The 14,494-nt window shown below is 40.6% G+C and overlaps 1 long non-coding RNA gene across 2 annotated transcripts in view; it reads left to right on the top strand.

The window, feature by feature from the left end:
- The first annotated feature begins 308 nt into the window (after window positions 1-308).
- LOC125692255 (uncharacterized) overlaps window positions 309-14,494 on the top strand; it is a 79,994-nt gene continuing 65,808 nt past the window's right edge. For both annotated transcript variants that reach the window (XR_007376547.1, XR_007376546.1), the window contains exons 1-3: window positions 309-510; window positions 5,030-5,090; window positions 11,843-11,963. This is a non-coding gene — a long non-coding RNA (uncharacterized LOC125692255). The remainder of the gene's footprint in view (window positions 511-5,029; window positions 5,091-11,842; window positions 11,964-14,494) is intronic.

Genomic DNA, 14,494 nt, shown 5'->3' on the forward strand with positions numbered 1-14,494 from the left:
CAACCTCCCAGAGGGGCTGGGATGGAGCAGGAAGCGTTTTTGGGTCTTTGGCTGATGGCAAATAGTGCTGCAAGGAGGACCATGGGGAGGGGGCTCTACTTTGCTAGACTGATTTGGCTGCTGAAGATTTCAGACTAGCTTTATAAAAGTTCTCAGTTTACTGCAATTCAGCTGGAGGAACCTTGACTCATGCCAAGATCCTCAATTTTGACTGGCTTTTTGCACTTTCTGTCTAGTTCAGTGTACTTCTTTCTTTCTTCTTCTTTTTTTTTTTTTTTTTTTTTTTTTTTAAATATATATTTCAGCTTTCTAGCTTCTTTTGAAAGTCACAGAAGTGCTAAACTTTCAGTTTTAATAATTTTATTTTGGAAAAACGTCCATAAGAGCACAATAGAAAAGGGAATCGAAAAAATAATTTATAAAAACTTTCATTTTTCTTACAGAGAGTATTTACATTACCAAACATTGTGATGACAAGCATCTTGGGATCTTGCAAGGCTGTGTTGTTAAGTAAGTCAACAAGTGGTGTAATGCTTGGCATGTGGGGAAGGTGAGTGAATGACGTTCAAGGGGGAAGATTGGGCAGGGTTCTGAGGAATACCCAAGGAATGTGAAATAAAAGGCTTTGAAGAAAAAATGTCAGGAGTGGAGATCTGAAGATTGTGAGGGGCATAACTGACAACGGGCATGGCTTGCAAAACAAAAAGACCGTCAACACATTTAAAAATCTCCCTGTCTTGTCTAACTGTAAGTAATTTGTACTAAAACCCAAGGACAAACTGGGATGGAAATGTGCTTAGACTATGAGTGCAAACTAGATAATATTGAGTCTGAGTTCTACCATGGGATTCCTCCTAATTCAGCCAACATCTCAGGTTCTCTTGCTTTTTAAAATTACTGTACACCTGCATTATACCCTTGTTCCAAATGAGAACAGCTGAGAAACATATATCACCCAGAAGTGTTTGACAGACCTCCAACAAAAATAGCTGATTGCTGAGAAACTGGCAGCTTTTCTTTAATTGTGGATGAAACTCCAGGGCCAGTACCTTGTTTCTCCTCGTGGTGTTTATTTAACGGGCACTGGTTTGGGTGTGAAATTGGCAGCCTGGAAAATATTTCTATTATCAGAGGTGGTGCTGCAGGGTATTGCCTCCATTTGGGGTCTGTTTTTAGAACATTCTGGAATACTGCAAAGCATGTGCGACAGCCAAATACCTATAAATAGTCACTTGGCAGCATATCTTGATCATCTAAGATCTGATGAAAATGTACTTTTATACCTTTGTTTCTCAAGCTGCACGTGTGGTTCCTACTCTGTTTGTCAGGTGGGGGAATTTCCGCCAAAGGTTAAGGCTTAGACTGAGCAAACCTGCGGATCATTTCTTAGTTCCATGCTGAAAGATAAAGATGGCTATAATGTGGATTTTGGGGGAAAACAGTCATGCTCCATATCCCCTGCTAACCTGGCTCAGATGCAATGCTATTTCCCGTCTGGAGCTAGAAAAGCACATGCAGCATTTGAGGGAATGCTCTCATTTTCCTTCCTTTTTAAAAAGAGTCAAGAGACGCATCTTAGAAGTGGGGAGGTCAGATTTCACTGATGGTGTTGACTGTGTTTCCAGCGACTGCAGCAGGAATTTGGATACCTCTCTACATTCCCATGTCCTGATCTGTGAGTTCAACCCCACCCAACCCAACAGGGACAGTTTTAAAGCAGGACTGGTGGTTTGGAGATTGGAAGTGTGTGCTGAGTATTTCAGAAAGTTTAGGGCAAAATGGGAATTTGTCTCTTCACCTCAAGGAATTCAACACCCTTTATTTCAGCAAAGAAATTACAGATTTTAAAAAAAGGAGGAAAAGAAAAGGATAGTTCAGTGATTTACAGCGCCCGTACTTCATGGCTGTTCCTGACTTGGGTAAAGATTAGATGAGGTTGGCTACTTCTTTTCTACTTTTTCACAGATGCTTTATTTTTTCATTTTGGAGGTTAATTACCTAAGCGTGCATAAAAGTAGAGGGGAGAAGAGTATCTCATATTAAATATGGGTTTCTGCAGCTGCTCTGGACCACTCTGCTTCAAGGCTTTGTCCTACTACTGTAGCACAAAACTGATAAAAAACTATTACTGCATCACCAAAGCCAACCACGAATTTACAGATTAGAGCTTGCAATCTTCAATGGACCTCCTCTATCCTTCAAAATTTGATAAGAAATGCTTTTTCAAGGAGCGTAATACTGAATTTTGTGTCACTTCTTCCTAGCCCCCAAATATTTATTTTCTGAGTTATTAAAATCAGCCTCTAGAAGAGCTTCCTAACCTGCTCTTTTGACAATCCTGCTGGAAAGTATTTGGATGTACTGATATTAAAGCATTAATCCAGTGGTGACTGTTTTACATTGGTTGATTATGACTAGAGAAAAAATATCCTTTCTTTCCTTGTGATATGAATACAACCTGTGGTTTTCTCCCTGACAAAGAATGAATATGTGTTATGAACACTTCTGATTTCTTCATTATTTTTGACTCTCCTGATATTGTTGATGGGCTGATAGTATAGGCAGGGATACTCTTGTTCTTAATGCAAACAACTTCTTTTTAGTCTTCAGTCCTTCCTTATAGCTTGCTTGTACTAGAGTACAGCTTCTTGAGACTTGCTGTCTTGAAACAGTTTGTGTTTTTAACTTACTTGTATGGGAATCATACAAACCAATCTCCACCTTCGTTACCATTAATCTTTACTTCTTGGTTAGAACATTGTCATCCACAATTTGTAGCAATTTCAGAGAAGTTAGTACTGCTGGATGGAGATCACTGATATGTCATTCAGAGTAAAGTTTCCACAACATTCTCATGTACATGATAGGTAAGTGGTTTTGAATCTGCCCCACCTGATTTCGAGGGTAGTTTAACAGTTTGGGGTGGCGGGCTATTATAAACTCCCTTTGCACATTACTCATTTGGACATGATCTACATGCATTTGCTTTTGAGTTGTCTCTGCTACAGAAGAAACTAATGCGTATTTGGACAGGAAATGACAGTGCAGGTCATTTTTGCGCACCTGATTCCCTGCTGAAAGCTTATGGTCACTGCTTCCACTCCGTGCAGGAATGTAGATGTCTTCTCTGGGTTTCATTAGCACAAGTAGATAAAAAATAGCAAACTGACTTTTGACTGAGTTTTGAGAGGTATTTCACAATTGTTGATAAGCATGTTAAGCTGTTCTTCACAAGTAATAGTCTAGAAACTGAACTCTGAATTTCACTGTCCCTGAAATCCTATTTTATTCTTTTACCAACTCCAGGTTTAGTAACTATATGACACCTTATTTTTTCAGTATTTTCTATTAAATGTTATGCATGAGAGAAATAAAACTCCACTGCTTTTTAAATGCATCTCTGAGCTATGCTCTTGCAGATCTCGAAGAAAGCACACTATAAAGAAGGAATCGACAACAAGAATTTCAGAGGCTAATTCATGATTATGTGACTGTTGTAATCATAAGAAAAAACTCCCTCTGTAATCAGAAAAATCACGTGAAGAAATTTAAGTGGTCCAGACCAGATCTTTTTGTGTTGTGCTTTTAGACATTCATAAGCCAAGGCTCTCTTCATCTTTTTGAATGTATTAATGCAACAGCCCTCATATGTATAGAATTTCCAGCATTTCAGTGTCAATTTTCATCATTTGGAACTGCTGGTCTAGGAGGGGCTGCATAGGATGATGCAGGAGGCACCACAGGGGCATTGCTGTCCACAAGATGATATCTCCCATGTGCCATGTTCAGTGCAAGGACTAAATGTGACTGAAAGGCAGATACCAACCTCTGATGGAGCCTGAAGAAATTCGTTTGGGGGTTCCCAAGACTTCACCAAATAATCAGATACTCAAATACAATCCTAAGCTATTTATTTTGTCAGCTAAGAAGCTGAAGGCTGGTGCAGGCCAAGTACCTACATGCACAGTGTTTCAAAGAATTAATCGTGTCTTCAGATGTGGAGCCCGCTAATTAGTTTAATTACTGTCCTTTTTTTTTTTTTTTTTCTTATCAGTAGCTAAATGGATCCAGTGACAATGAATCTTATTTCACTTTTAATAGATGAAAGAGAAGCAGGCTTCAAAACAGATAATGAATTTCTTCTAACTCGTCTGGAGACTGAAAAGCCATAATTCTGATTGATCAGTTATGGTCTGCCTTGGAGAGGCACCAGATGTGATCCAGATTTTAAATAGATGCTGCTACTGTCAACATTAATTCGCTCCCTCCTGGTGTAACAAAGTGAAGTCCATCTGTCTGTAGCCGTGTACTTTTTTTTAGTGGTAATAACAGTTAACATCAACAATACGCTTTGTCTCATTAGTATCAAATAACCCCTACTACCAAGTCCCTGGTTTCTGGTCCCCATATTATCTGCCATGGAAAAAAATAAAGACCACAGCAGGAGCTAAGAAGGTCAGTGCATTCTCAGGGTAATCAGCTGTAGTAAATTCAATTCTGACAAGAGAAGGCTTGCAAACGTCTAGGGAATTAAGGGATCATCTATAATTTCATATGTTGAGTGGGAAAGTGTCCTTCCAAACATTTATTAATTACAGATGAGGATGCGTATGGTGGTCGTCCTTGGAGACATTTCATCTGAAAGCAGGAAAAACAGGCTTAAATCTTTGCTGCTGCTTCCAAAGAAGAAAAATACTAACATTAGCATTTGGCTTTGCAATAGTTTCCACCGGTATTCCTTCTCTCCCAGTTTTTATTGCTCTGTCTTAGCCACTGATGACAGTCACTCAATCTGAAACTCCTTGCACAAAAGGTTTCCATTGTAATCAATAGGGAGGAATTCCCCTGGCTTTAATCTGGCTCTGTGCCACCTCTCCATAGTTTGCAGTCCTTAAGAAGTAGCAAGGAAAGAACGACAGACTAAATAATTTTGCATTTAGAACTGAATCTTTCATTTGAAGATCTTGAAGCACTTCAGAAAACTTAATTACTACCCTTTGAGGTCTGTGCTGTCCTTTCTGTTTTACAGTTGAGGAAATTAAAGCACAGGAAGGTTAGAAGCCAACTTCATCCAAGTTGGGCAGTTGAAGGTAAGCTCTTACATCCATGTCTTTCTCCCTTAACAGGAAATCTTTGACACTTTCAAACTCACTTTTGTACCAAGTTTTTAAAAAGTTAAGCTTTTTGCTTACCTAAGAGCTTGGCAAAAGTCACCAGGATTGCTGATGTGATCATTCAATTGCCTTTAAAAAAGTCAAAGTTAAAGCTTTTTTATTTCCCTTTGTGAAACAAAGGCTGAGGAGAGGAAATGAACAGTAAATCTATCATGGAGGATAAATACTCAGGGAGAAAAAGATATATGTAATTAAAAGAATAAACCTGCCATGAGAACATGTTGATCTCATTTTGCCATGTATTAGCATGGACTGGAAATTCAGAAGTTTATCACTACTGCAGGACTGAAATCTGGAGAGAAATGAGGATGGATTCTGAGGATAAATATCATTGCTTGAGATGGAGTGGGAGCAGAGACGAGGAGGGCAGAGGGGATAGAGGCAGCACCAGCACCTCTGGTGACTGGCTTTGGTGATCTGTATGTCCATTCCTGTGTTGTATTCACAGAATTGCAAATCAGTTCCCCAACCACTCTGGGAACACACAAATGCTGAAACAAAATGGCCTTCTTCACTGCAGGGGCTCCTGGGTATTTCTTGTTTAGGCCTTAGGTCATTTGGTTTGAAAAATGCTATTGCTGCTACAAGAAAATGAATACCTGGTGATATCAAATATTGCTCTCCTTTTTAAATTTGCAGGGCCTCATGTGCCAGATTGCAGCTATTGTATGAAGAATTTTCAGTTCCTTTTTGTGTCTGGCAGCTGATTGAAAGTTCATATTATTTATGGCAGAAAACAGCAGTGTACTTTTGAGCTTGAAGAAGCTGGGAAAGTGCAGCGGGTGTCAATCAATTAAGCTATTCAACTTATTTATGAAACAAGACAAAACAATGTCTAGGATATGAATTCCCATCTCAATAGGATCCTCCCTGATATAAAATGTCAGTGCTGAAAAAGGGTCAACTCATGACCCTTGAATATTCTTTTAAACTATTTGCAAATCAATACTTCTTCTCTGGGTTTGTTCAGGGACCATCATTCCCTTTTATTATAAGTCACGGGGCACAGACTGCTTATCAGTGAGCATGGAGACAGATCACTGCACTAAAGAACAGCTGGCTTTGGAGATCAGCCCTGACTCTCATTTATAGGGGAGGCTCAGTTCACACTACTCCAGCAGTGTTTCAAAGTTATTATAATCTTGCTTTTTACTGACACTTGGGCTCCTTTATATGTGCTGAAAGAATTCCTTCAGCGTGTGAGCAGCTGGGATCTTCTCCCTTTTGCTATATCAGTCATGAGCATCATCTCCCTTTTTTTTTTCTTCCACGTGCTCTGTGTCAAGAGGTCCTTCTGCATAGAAGGGTATGTGGATTTGGGTTTTATGATCATCTCCCCCTCCTAACTGCACTGCTGACAATAACCTGTTGGGTACAGGTAGGGCTTGAGCAGATGGCCTGATCCTCAGTTGAGCATCTGGCTTGTTAAGCTGTCTAAAAAGGCATCGTCTTTACAAATCCCACTCCTAATCTCATTGCCCACTGTGTGACCTGTGGGGGTTTCAGGTCAGTGCCAAAGAGGAGAGGAGGAGGAGCACAGCAGCAGCTGGGCACCCAAAGAGCCAGGGCAGGAGATGGAGGTGCCCCCAGTGCAGTGCATCTCAGCTGAGGATGGGCCTCGCTTCATGGCAGGGATGTAGGGATGGACTTTGCTCCTGGCCAAAGGGCCTACCTTGAGCTTCCCTGCAGGGAGGATGTCCCCAGAAAGCATCTTTGGAATCACTGGTTCAGGCTTTTGGATAAATGTGTCTAAGGGACCTGTCATTGTGTCTCCTTGTGGCATCTTAACACATGGCATCATGCTGGTGCATTTCAGCAGCGCTTGGGCATGCTTGCATCCTGACTGGTGAACTGGGAATACAATACCAGAAGAAATGCCCAGCTGTCTGCTGACTTACAGAAGAAAAATAAAAAGAATAAAGAGAGCTTTTTACAAAAGGAAAATGAAGAAAGCAACAGTTTGCAAAGCAGTGAGTGGCACATACTGGCAACAGTGTTCCTCAGAGGAAATTGGTAGACTCCTGTTTTGGTGAGAAGGCCAGGAATGTGGTACATCCATGAAAAACCTGCAAAAGATATATTCTTCCTTTTGTTTTCCCTTGTAAGAACTTTGAGGGAGATATTTTGTAATGGTAATAACCTGGGAAAAAAGTGAAGAATTTCCAATTTTAAACTTGCACAGTGCAGAGACCTGGAAATAGTATTGAATTGAGGCCCAGTCCTTCCAGCTAGGCACTGGTTTTAAGGTAAACCTGAATTTCACATGTATGTAAGAGAGTAACCTAGCCCAAATATATAAAAAAAATAAATTGGAGGAGGCTTGGATGGGGATTTTTTAGAACAAAAGAAATGCATTTGGCTGTTAGAGCTCTTTGGTATTATTCCTCACAAATATCAGAGGTAATCTTTAAAACAAATCATGACAACTGTATTAAATTCTTTAAGGTAACTAATTATAGAGATAGTCCCCTATTTCACAAGTCTCAAATGCTTTCTTTAAGATAAATTTTTAAAAAGTCAAACAACCTTTCTTTTTATTTCAACCCACTTCAGTACATGAAAAAATGAGTAGTTCTGAGTTCAATTCAGAGCAATTTGTGCTGTTGGAAAAATACATATATCAGTGAAAGCATCCTCCACATCTCTTAAAAAAAAACTTGGACACTGCTCCATCTGTGCACTTATTTACACTCACAAATTCTGGTGCTGGCCTGTGCTGATGTCTGCTAAGGTACAAATATGAAACATGAAACAGAAGCCCCAGAAAAGCATCTTGTTGCTTTTTTTAAAGTTTAGCTCTAATTAGAATATCTTGGGAAAACTGCTCTTCTTGTTGGTTTAAGCTGTGCAAGAAAGGTATCAATACAAAAAGATCAAAAGGAAAATGCATCCTTAGGCGTAAGCTGCACTGTAAAACATAATTTACTATAGAGAGACATTCTCCCATCTTCAAGGCAGTGGGTTAAATTTTCAGTTCAAACCACCATCAAGTTAGGTTAGTAACTACTTAGGTTACTAGGGGACATTCTTAACTTTAAGTGTATGTGGAGTGTGGTACATTGTCATTCAAGAGACTGTTTGCTGATGCAGCTTCACTTTGACACGCATGGGGGTAGGTGTTACAAAAATAATGTTTACCCCTAAAATGGTTAGGATCAAAATAAACACAGAATAGCTCACTTGCTAACAATTTCCAATTAAGGTGAAGTTAAAGAAAAGTAAGAAATACCTAATTTCTAGTTACAGGCATGAAAGCAATATATGTAATATGGCATTAACTGGAAAACTTTAGGAACATTATGAACAATAGAATATGTGCGTTGAAAACATAAATCTCCAGTCAGCCCAACATTTGTTATTAATAGATCTTTTGCTGCTCAGTATTTCTTAGAAATAGATTTGGAGTTGGAAGTTCATCATCATGTAGCTATATTAAAAAAAAAAAAAGCTGATGAATCGCAGTTGCTTCCCTCTAAATAAAGAGCAGCTAACCAGGAACCATCTGTTGGTGTATGATTACCAACTTTCTTTTTGTCTTTCAAAACAGCTTGAGAAATCAAGGGCACTGCGAGTAAAGCAGAGAGCATGCACACACGGTGGCCAGCCCAAGAAGATTGGGTCAGATCCTCAGATTAGCGCTTTTCTCTCTTGATGCACTAATTTCAGACTGACTGTTTTCATCTGGCATGCTCGTGTATTTCAAACCCATGCTAAACTCTAAAGGGGTCATTCTGCAGCAAACGTGGCTAATATTAGTACAGTTGAGACTTGCAAAATAAGACTTCTAAAAGGGGAAAATCCTTCAGTCCTCTCTCAGTTTGTGAAATCAACAGGATAATATTAATTCATTTTTTCCCCCTGCTATTGAATAGTAAAAAGCCTGGGATACCCTGGGAAAACATATTCTTAATGGTTTTCTTAAGGCTGAATGCCCTACTAGCAGTAGAAAAGACAAAGCAGTGAGATCTAAGGCCTCTGAGTCTCTAGAAAATGGCATAGGTTTTTATGCTGGAAAAATGAGGGATTTATTCCTTTTCTTGGTCAGATGAGCTCAGGGTCAATGTACAATTTCTCTTTTTGTTTCTATTCCAGTGACCATCTATTTTGGGGTGCTTTATTTCCCCAAACCCCATCTGACTGGTACATCTCACTGCATCTGGCTCTTTGTTGCTGAAAGCGCTTTGCACAGCCACGTACCCACAGCTCATACAAATCCCAGCACCCCACACATCCCTTTGTGAAGAAATGGAGAGAGAGATGGCAATAGATTTGCCAGTGAAAACCAGCTCAAGCCATAGACAAAATTTTGTTATATTTTTACAGCCCTTCAGCTCCCACCCATGCCTCCATCCCTGACTGTCCCTCATCTCCTCCAGCTGCTCTCATACGCTGAACATCCTTACCCTGGGCTCCCCTACTGCATTCTCCTTTGTCCCTCAAACCACACTTCCCACCAGTGGCTAAGAGCAGGTGGAAAGGCAGGTGATAATATCCATGTTTATCTGCTGGTGGCAGCTGTTGGTGTTGTTCCCCTAAAAGTAATTAAATAATAAATATATCCAACCCCAAAATGTGTGTACAAATCCACAAAGAGATATATTTCCTTTGCATGGCCACCCAAACAGGAAGTCTCTATGTATAGCCATTAATAAACCCCAGGTGCATGAAATTAAGCAGATCTGAAGTTGGCAGGGCTGGAGCCTTGATGTTTCTAGAGGAGGCTCACAATGTGAAGCCAGAGAGCAATAGCTGCCCTATAACTACGCAAGTGAAGCAGTTGTTTACGTATACATCTTGTCAGTTTGATGTGCTGGTTTCTGACTCTTGTCAAGTGCAAATGGGACTACTCCCACTGCAGTTTCTATTTTTTTAACCTAATATACTGATGCACATGTTATATTTGCCCCAGCCTGTAAGCAAATGCAACAATGTATAAGCAGCTCTAATAAGCAGCATCCCATTGCACGCCTGGAAAGTCTTTAAGATTCATTAAGCAGTCAGCAAAACAGACACATTTGTCAACCATTAAATTGAAAATACTGAGAGGGGACCTGTGCACGGCTGTGATTTGTGAGGGAGTGCATTAGCAAAAGAACAGCCACAGTCTGCTTAGCAGTTGGGTATGAGTTAAAGCAGGAACTGGAGTGAGAGGAACTATTCTAAACAAATCAGTTCTATTAATACTCTGAAAGTACATTTAAAAGCAGCAGCACATTCAGGCATCTTTGACTCCTCCAGAAGGAAGTTGCCATTTGTAGCAGAGCTGCTGTTGCTTTAATTTGACACTCAATATGTGTTTTCTCCACAGTATTAGATATCTTGGGCTCTATCCAGGACACATTTGGGAACAAACTGAGCCCTATGGTCCCCACGCAACGATGAAATTGACTATTTAGATTGATGTGTATCTTTGGTGACTCAACTAAACATGAAGAACATTAATTAGGGCTGCTTACTGCATTTAGTTTGCATTCACACAGCCTGATATGAAGCTGCTGTGTCCTGCTGGTTCAGCTGGGGTCACAGGGAGTGAGACAGGCCTGGAAAACAAAGCAGCCTCACTCACCTGCTGCCTAGGCTGACTGCAGGTAGTTCCAGGATGGCTTTGGGAAACTCCTTGTAATCTACATAAATTTAAATTACTAAGGTTTAAACAAAAAAATCCTCTCAAGGATAAAAGACTGGATGGAACCCTGGGCAGTTTGATCTAGTGGGTGGCAGCCCTGCCCACAGCAAGTGTTGGAGTGAGGTGATCTTTAAGGTCCCTTCCAACCCACGCTGTTCTGTGATTAAGTTTGGGATCATTTAGAGACGTGTCAGCAGGAGAATGCTTCTGTGATATTATAACCAATGTTTTTGTGCACCTGACGTATGGGTAAATGAGTGCTAAAAAGGGAACTTCATAATAATTAAAAATCAGATTTTTATCTAGGAAGTTTGGAAGAGTCAACTGTGAGGCTTCTTGACTTCTGCTTTCAGCCCTGTTTATGGCCTTTAATGAAGGAAATGTTCCTTTCCATAGCTGTTTTGATTTAGACTGGATATCAGAAAGAAAGTTTTTTACAGTAAAGGTAGTGAAACAGTGGAACAGTTTGCCCAGAGAAGTGGTGGATGCCCCGTCCCTAGAGACACTCCAGGTTAGGCTGGAGGGGCTCTGAGCACCTGATGGAGCTGTATGTGTCCCTGTTCATTGCAGGGGAGTTGGAATAGATGGCCTTTATGGGTTTCTTTCAACTCAAGTAGTTCTATGATTCTATGCTGGCTTCCAGGTACACTGGAATGAAACACTCTGGCCTGCTTGTTCCAAAATCACAATAGCTTTCCATTTCTACAGTTTCATAATGCTAAGTTCTTGTAATCCCAGAGAGGAAAGATCCTGGGGAGGCACATTCTGGGATTTAGGTAATGCACACAAAAAAATGCTCAGCCAGAGGAGACAGTCTGTATCAATGCAATTGCAAGAATGCTGTAAATTATCTGGAATCTGATACCAATAAGAAAAGCTTCCTGGTGACATCAAGTCAGGTTTTAGCAGATTTACTCTTATTTTTACCTGGACACAGAAAGTCATTGATGTCCTACCTGTATTTGGGTGGTGATTAGCTTTTCTTGGTGTCCTACCTGGACAGGAGTCGCCATCAACTCTTTGTCTGATTTGTTTTGGGCAGGGTGACAGGAACTGGGACTGGACTCCCCCATCATTCCACAGATATTTCTGCCCATTGTGGTACGGAAGAACATAGGGATTTTCTTGCAGCGGGTCCAGTGCTTGTGTCATGGAAGGAACAGGTAAGGCTCTGACCACCACTTGTTGTCTTCATGTGTTATCTTCATCTTCAAATGTGCATGAACTCCTTTTTGTCAGGGACTGGTGGGACAGACTAAACACTCTCTGTGCTTCTGTTCAGGTTATCCTTACCACGCAATTGCTTTTGCTTTTTCTATCAGATGTTTTTGCCAAAGGAGCTTTAATTTTACCAGGGCCTCATTAATTCACTGCAGACCTTCTAGAGGTGGTTTTGGGAGGTGCCAGTTCCTGTGTTCAGCAGGAAGTGGGGAGAACAGACGGTTTCCTTTTAAACTTTTAAAACTTGCCACAGTGGCTCTGCAAATGCAAATGCTCATCTCTGCTGAGGAATAAGACTAAATAAGGCTCTAACTGACTCTAAGGGGTCCAACAGACTTTGAAACAGAGGGCAGATTGCCATGACTTGCCCTCATTAACAGGGGGCTGAGATGTTTCTGTAGTGCCCCTTCTCTTCCCTGTAGGTTCTAGTAGAAATGGAGAATGGGAAAGAATGAGCCCACAGTTTCCCACTCATTGATGTCACAGCATGTCAGATACATGGGATGTGGATAAGAGGTTTTCATCTGTCATATCCCTGGTATGGCCTAAATTTGGAGAAGAGCCCTACCCGTGGGTGATGTAGTTGCTATGTTACTGATAAAGACTTGTGTTGTCCCCATTTGAGGAAGTTTCCACATCCTGGAAGGTTTGTTTGGCATGACTGGAAAGAAGGAACTGCATTCATTGGTGGTAAGCACTTCAGCCAGGCTACAAAGCCCATGGTGGAAGAGCCACCTCTACCCTCTGCAGATAGCCAGAGGGTAGGATAAGGATAGAAGAGTCCCAGAAGAATAATTTAAAAAAAGAGAATGAGGTCACATTACTGAGGATGAGATCAAGGAATAAAATAAGCATGTAGGGCAGAAAGGTTGCTGTGCTAAATGAATTACAACCACTGAGGAGTGTTAGGAAACAAGGAGAAAGGTGCTATAAATACAGTGAAGACAGCAGCGGGCATAAACCCATTACCTAATGAGGAACAGGAGAGGTACAGATGACCTAGAGAAGACCGACATATTTAATGACTTTTGGCTTTATTTTTTTTTTCAAGAAAAATAAATGAAAAAAGAAAAAAAGTTTCTTTGTGATTCTTTTGTGTTTTGTAAGACACAAGGCTAAAGAAGAAAACAACAAGCAAGGGAGAACATACTTAAACATACTCTGTTGAATATATTCCACAGAGTACAAAGAAAGACAGGGGCGCAGATAATATCTCTGTCTTCAGAGAACAGAGAAGGGTGTAACTGGGGTTATGTAGAGCAGTTACCCTCAGCACCCTATGGCAAAGGCATTGAAATAAAGAAGATACATATATATGTATCTGTACCTACCTAGGGATCAATATGGTGATAACCCAGCTGTATTTACCATGAAGTGACTATTGGCATTATGCATCCCACTTTACATCAGAGAACAAGAGATTTTGTCACCTTTGTCCATAAACAGCTTGAGTCCTGGGCTGCCCTGCGCTGTGCCTGCAACCAGGACCATCATTAGATCCTTAGATGGCCCCAACTGCATCTAGAGATGCTGTCCCCGTGTAGCTGGATGCACCCACATGAAGGATCTTGTTGTGGGGTGCTTCTAATCTACTGCAAATTGTGCGAGGGAGCATCAGAGGACAGCTAGGTTGGATTTGTCTTGTTTTCAAGCATGGTAATTTTTCAAAATACTGAAAAAGTAAAGGAATGCTGAAAGCCACAGCTGACTTGGTGAGTGGCACTTTGTAGGCAATATGAAGTGAGAAGGAACAAGGGACTGAGGTAGCTCTGATAATAAAGGAGATAATAAAGGAAAAGGACGTGCGCTTTAGAATTCCCACTTGCAATGCTAGTCCTTTCTCCATTTGTGCTACTAATCCTACCATCAGCCTTCTATTTAGATCTTAAAAATGTTCAAAACATTCTCAGATTTTATTCCAGAGACATGGTGCTTTTCAGGGATTATGCAACAAGAGACACCACAGAAAGACAAGATTCTGCTCATTTAATCCAATGTAGAATTGAAGTGCTTGTGACACACTGTGCACATGACAGCATATATGAGTTTCACGTGTTGTAAAAGCTTTGGTGTACTGATCACAACCTGATGTATTCAGCTTATGGGCTGGTGTTACTTCACTATTTATGTGGTCTAAGAAAAGGAAAAGAGAGAGGCAATCGCTGGGGGCAGTGACCCTTTCTTTATTTAAACCTGAACAGAAGGAAGGTCTTCACTTCCAAGAACTCATTTTTTCTTTCTTCTTGCCACACAATAAGGGCTGCAAAAGAATGGGGCCTTGGATCTAACAAGGCTGATCATCAAGGAGAGCTTTCTGAATCTCAGGGCTGTGAAAAAGATTTAGTGCTTTGCTGAGCCAACCTTTGGAAGCAGAAGTTATGAAAGTCCAATTTAAAGGCTGATTTTAAAACTAATTCCACAGAGAATTCCCAAACCAGCAATGCACAAACCACTCTATGCATTCATCTCCTGA

Source organism: Lagopus muta, chromosome 4, assembly GCF_023343835.1.
Source record: "Lagopus muta isolate bLagMut1 chromosome 4, bLagMut1 primary, whole genome shotgun sequence".
NCBI classification, from domain to species: Eukaryota; Metazoa; Chordata; class Aves; order Galliformes; family Phasianidae; genus Lagopus; species Lagopus muta.